This window comes from Cibotium barometz, chromosome 44, assembly GCF_041138505.1.
Source record: "Cibotium barometz isolate CiBa-2024 chromosome 44, ASM4113850v1, whole genome shotgun sequence".
NCBI classification, from domain to species: Eukaryota; Viridiplantae; Streptophyta; class Polypodiopsida; order Cyatheales; family Cibotiaceae; genus Cibotium; species Cibotium barometz.
In genome coordinates, this window is record NC_141089.1 from 21,098,489 (window position 1) to 21,105,332 (window position 6,844).

The window sequence follows — 6,844 nt, forward strand, 5'->3', positions numbered from 1 at the left end:
GTAGAGGATTTTTAGAGGATAATAGAAAATATGCTTATTTTAGAGTAATACCGGCATGGTCTAGTTCACAGATGAGAATACAAAAGAATGAGGGTCTATTTATAGGTGACAGAGGCCACTAACTGAGTCCAACTAAGTTCTAGAATTTTTCAGCTTGAGTTTGGTTGAATTTGGACAAGATTTATACCAGTTTGGCTCCCTTTTCTATTTGGTTTGATCTAGGAGAGAGGAGAGATAAAAATATCTTAATATTTTTAAGTTTAAAACTCCTTCACATGTGTGAAATAGGCGCCTCCTTGAAGGCTCTCCCTTTCCTTACCAAGGTGTTAAATTTCTATGATTACTCTAAAATATCTCATTTTTTTAGTAATATTTCATAATTTTTAACTAATAAACCTTGTACTCAGTCAACTCTTCATCTTATGTACGCATTTACTCATTTTTTGGGTATTTTCTTTTATTCATTAGATTTATCTCATCCCAACACTTGGATTAATCTTATTGGTCCATGAGAACCTTAATTTGACCATAATCCAAAAATTTTAGAAAACCTTGACCCTTAGGCTAAGGTCTTTTAAATCATTTTTTTATTGATTCCAATTGCACCTTGGAAATTTTATTTTGATTTTTTGTTTTCAGGGAAACATATTTTTGATATTTGTAGAATTTATATATCCAAAAATATCTTAATATTAAATTACCACTCTCTAGAAATTTTCATCTCACTAGGCAAAAACAAGGAAAAATAATATTTTCTTGTATTCAGAAACAGGGAATAATTACAGGGGATTGAAGTAAAGGCTTATTCATTATTCATCCTACTGAGGAGGAATCTTACAAATATAAAAAGGATCCTAGAATAGGAAGAGAAGTTACATAGTAGCACCTCCGGGGGAGGGGGGATGGGGGAATGGGTTAAGAAAAAGAAGAAAAAGGAACGGATAAGAAATCAAATGTACAAAAAGTTAGTTATGAAGATGTAAGACGAATATGGAGAAGATAAAGGAAAAGGAGAATTTTAAGGAGGAGGATGAAGGAGAAGATAAAGGAGAAGGAGAAGGAGGATGAAGGAGGACAAAGAGCAAGAGAAGATGGAGGATGATGAAGGAGAAGATGGAGGAGGAGGAGGAGGAGGATGGAGGAGGAGAAGGAGAAGTTGAAGGAGGAGGAGGAGAAGTTGAAGGAGGACAAGGATGAGGACGTGGAAAAGGAGAAGATGGAGGAGGAGGAGGAGGAGGAGAAGGAGAAGTTGAAGGAGGAGGAGGAGAAGTTGAAGGAGGACAAGGATGAGGACGTGGAAAAGGAGAAGTTGAAGTAGGGCGAGGACGTGGAGAAGGAGAAGGAGAAGATGAAGGAGGAGGATGGGGAGAAAGAGAGTAGGACATGATTTTTTTAGTATGTCTATCCCATGATTTTCTTGCCCATGATTTTTTTAGTTTGTCTATCCCATAATTTTCTTGCCCATGATTTTCTTGGTATGTCATGACATGTTTGGTGTGCTCATGTATGCCCATGCTTTCTTTGTATGTCATGGCATGTTTGGTATGCTCGTGTATGCCCATGCTTTCTTTGTATGTCATGATATGTTTGGTATGCTCATGTATGTCCATGCTTTGTATGGTTATTCCCACGATGTGTATGGTATGTTATTATGGATGGTATGTCCATGCTTTCTTTATATATCATGACATGTTTGGTATGCTCATGTATGTCCATGCTTTGTATGTTATTCCCATGATGTGTATGTCCATGCTTTGTATGTTATTCCCCCTATGTGTATGGTATGTTATTATGGTTGGTATGTCGATGATGTGTATGGTTATGTCTAGGATGTGTATGGTAGGTCAATGATGTGTAATATCTACATGCCATATGATGGCATGCTTATGTGGACATTACATTGCCACATCAGTAATCCTTAGAATGAAAGCTTGTTTGTTGTCAAATGCTTGCCATATGATATGTAATGCCACCATATGATGGCATGCTGATGTGGACAATACATTGCCACATCAATAATCCTTAGAATCAAATTTTGTCCCCGTCAACAAAAAAATATAGCTTTTGAGATTTGAAACAACACAGTCACCTATCTTGTGGATCCATGAATCATTGTTTTGAACTATTCCCTAACATTACACTTTGTGTGCTTCATAAAGTGATATATCATTAAAATAGCATGCAAATGAGAGTATTTCTTGTTTGACATTATCTTAAGTGATGTTATTAAAAATCAAGAATAGAAGATATAATATCAATTAGAATTGTATGATAAAATCAAGAATAAAAGATATAATATCAAGATATAATATCAATTAGAATTTTATGATTAAAAGTCATTAAGTGATCTCATGTTGAAGATTGTAAAACTAAATCAAGTATTCATATGTTTGTTTATTGTCTCCATCCTCCCTATGCAATGCTAGTGGATTATTTTTTCATTGTGTTTACATTTCTTTTTAATTTTGATATCCTTGTTGTAACGTTTTTAGGATCTAGAATCAATATGAAAATTTAGTATGTTCAATATTAGAGAAATGTTTTACCAACTCATAGTGTTCTCTTAGTTGATCACTACCATTGTGTGCTAAGTGCAAAGGCTCACCTTCTATAACAAATTTCATGAAATTTTTTTCAATGTCAACCAACAAAATATATACTTTGCATTTATTCCACATAGATATGTTGAAAAACCAATTAAGAAATCTTCCCAAAGTCATGCACTAAACGTACAATAGTAGTCATCTACATTAGCTATCCATGCATGTTATAAACTATTTGAGAACTTAAACGTTGATATAACTTTAGCTATGAGTATTGTCTCACTTTGTAGTAACATTTTAGTTAAATACCACAAAGTCATTTTTTTATATATGTCTGTCGTACATTTATTAAGAATTACATACTATTAAGAAAATAAAATCCAAGTCTAAATCAAAATATGATATGTATGAATTTAATTTTCTTTTATAATTTATAAATAAAAATTTGTTTATTTTTAGAATGCCAAACCAAATGGGTTTCACATCTAATTACATAGCCCAATATATGTAGAAAATATTTTTTACCCTATAAGAAAAATGTTCTTGTACGATATCTAATTCATGTAACATACATAATATATCCAAACACAAAAAAAAAAAAAACCTTCATATTACAAGAATTTCTTTAAATCTCAAGTAAACTTTGTAAAGTAACTCTTTAATATGGATACTTTTACTTAGTTCCTCAATCTCATTCTCAATGTTAAGAATCTGTTTTAAAGATAACCAAAAATGTTGTAATTGTATACATGAAATTCTCTTAAGGCCTTATAATAACAATAGCAATACAAACCACCTTTTTGAATGATTATTTTTTTCTCTTAAAAGTTTTTTGAAAAATGTTTTCCTTTTGCCTTTTAAAAAACATTTAATCTTCTTTATCTTTTGCCTTGTAGAAACAATGACATGTAAACACCAACCACTTTTTTGAATGACATTTATTCCTCATGCTTAATGTTTTTTAATAGTGCTTATTTAAAACAACACTCCGTCTTTTATGTTTTATCAATTTATGAATTAAAAAATAACAATCATGTTAACAATTTTCATTTAACAAAATATCTCTTTATAAGTAGGTGACTCTTGATTTGGATCTAGCATAAAGAGATAGAACGAACACACATTATGCCATTCTCTCTAGGTCTATGGTATTTTTATACACTTGCTAATCCAACCAATAGAGGACACAAGGGATTAAAAATAACGTTTCATCACAACAATAAATTATTGTTGAAAAAAAACTTTTGAAATTGAAATTATTGCATGGCGATACACATATCAAACCACCACCACACAAAATTCACAACAAAATATTTTTTATTGCTTCTTTTTATTCCTTACTCATCTTTATAATGGTTCTACTCTTGTACATTAGTGCAATATGTACATAAAGGCAATGCATGTACACATTTTTTATCCTTCATGTGCACTCTATTGGATTACTTACAACACAACATTGTATAGCCACACTTCATCTCTGTCATGTATTCCCACCATAATATTAATTTACATTTCCTTTTTTATCAAGTTAATTTGGCAAACAAGCTCTACATCCTACACATACTTGTTTACATTGATAGCATGTAATATATTATCAGCTATTCTAGAAATATCATAAATCTCATTCATGCCATTCCTTCCTACCATTGCTTTGTCACGTCTAAATGTAATAGTCTATCACTACATCTCTAGAATTGCATCAAAATCATGAAAATTTTATCTATATCTACCTTAGCTTAAAAATATTTATCAAGCTAAACTATATACTTTTTCTATTTATTATTTTTTCATGTATATTTATTCTTATCTACAAGTTGTACAAGTGTCATTGTTTGGTATAGCAAACTAGAAATCTAACATGTAAACTTATAAATCAAAATCCTAGTCTCTACTAAACACACTACTTCAAACATGGCCCTCACCATTATCATGCTAAACTGAGAATGCAATTTTTTTTCTTTCAAAGATAAATGATATTTTCTTTTCATTTAGTATCATATGTCCTACTTGCAATTTGATTGTTATGCATGTATATACATCACTAATATTTTGTGTGTCCATCAAAAACTTTGTTTCTTTAATTTGATATCTACCAAATAAAGTTGAAACCTTTGAGAAAGCTTCCATTGTCCAGCTATAACCTCTCTATACACCTTGTTGATAGCATTTAAATTTTGTAGGACTCAACCTCTTCCCTTTGGAAAACATTATTTGTGATACATTGAAACATTTTTCATTTATTGTGTAAATTATACCCATTATACAATTGACAATCTCTACCTCTATATTATTCTAACTACATACACATCCACACTTGTTCTTAGTGACCATAGTTTTGGCTATGTAAGCTCTACATGATGCACAACACTTATAGTATGGCTAATTTTCACTTATACTCTAGTTTGCTAGAATAAGTATAGACCTTCCCTTCCACCTACAAAAGTAACAAACTAAAATAAGTAACTAGAAGTGTAGTTTGAATTAAACTTCTTCTTCTTCTTTTCTCTCTTTCTCTATCGTTACATTCTCAATTTTTTCATCCGAATCTTTTTCTTCTTCTTCTTCTTCATTTTTTTCATCCGAATGCTTTTCTTCTTCTTCATTTTCTTTTTCTCCTTGTCTCTTTTGCTTCTTCTCTCTCCCATCATGCTTCTCTCTCCTATCATGTACATCTTCTTTTCCAACTTCTCTCTCCCATCATGCTTCTCTCTCCTATCATGTACATTTTCTTTTCCAACTTTTCCAACTTCTCTCTCCTATCATGTACATCTTCTTTTCCAACTTCTCAATCAAAAAATAAGAGATTTAAGAAAAGTAAATGCAAAATATGACACCAATGCCGCAGTCCTCCAAGTTTTCATTCTATGACTTTTTCCCCGTTTATAATATAGAGCTTGTTGTGAACATCACAACCATTAAAATGGATTATCATTTTGACCTTTAAATAAAAAATTATGCTCGTTTTTGCGATTGTGACCTTTAAATAACAAAAGTTATGCTCATCGTGATGGACTATTGTTTGTGACTTATGAAAGAAAAGGGAGGGACTTCGGATCACCAACCAAGTGGGGACAAGGGGAGGAGGAGGTCATGGCACTGCCACTATGGCCTGACCATCCACACACACAGGTCATGGCACCACCAGCACCATGGCCTTCACATACAAACGTGCACATGCACATGCGCATGCGCATGCCCTCTTTTTTTAATAAGTTGCAAAATATAAAAAATGAGTATAAATTTTGATATGGAGGCCAAGAAGATGTTGTCTTCACCATTACAACATTCAAGACAAGCCCAGTATACAGACTTTAAAAAAAGTTTTTTATTTTATCAAAGACCATGGCATTAATGCCACATCTCTTTCTTTTCATTAGGCATCATGATGGCATCATTCATGCAAGCCTTGGCATGTGTTAGCTTTCCCATCATCTCTTCTTCTCAACACATCATCACTATTGATTGGCTCCTTGGGATTGATTACCTTTTTTTAAGCGGGTTGTCCTTAGCCTCCATGGCATATGCATATGCATTATTAGCATCCTCCCCATATATATCCATTAGCACTAGTGAGTCCAATGGCATGCTCTTTGGCTTATTATACAGCATCCCATATATACATGCTTTCATGGTTGTGCCCCTAATCGAGTTTCATCGTCATCAATTAGCCCCATGGCCCGATGACAATCTATTACCTATACACATGCATGGCCATAGCCTCTTGGCTATCTTTTATAATTGTTCCAGCTTTGTGGCAAGTTTAGAATAATTTAAATCATTGTCTAACAAGACATTGATGAAATATTTAATCATGAATACAAATAATTCAAGGACAATGAAATCACTTTGATAGGACCAATCCCTTATTAAAATCCTTGTTTTTGTTCAAGGTGTGTTATTGATCTCAAGTTTACCCTCTTGTGGGTTAACCCTCACACACAACACTATCCTTGTATAATCTCTTTCCTAGTCCCCAAATGGATCTTTTCACCTTGTCTTAATCCTTGATTGAGTGCTTTTCATTCCTTGGTCACCCTTCTTTTCTTTTTTAAGATTGATGCATTGATTTAATATATTACCACTAATTGGTGAGGCATATTCACGTCCAATGTTAATAGAAAGCCTGCAAAGTATATACAATGGACGAGCAATATTTATTTGTACGTTTTACTTTTGCAATGTTTTTAAAAAATTGCAAAAACCGGCATTTTAGTTATGTTTAAGCTCAAAATCTATAAATTAGTCTCATTAAGGCTCTAAGTTTTGTGATTTGTTGAGAAAAATGGTTTTGTGGACAAATG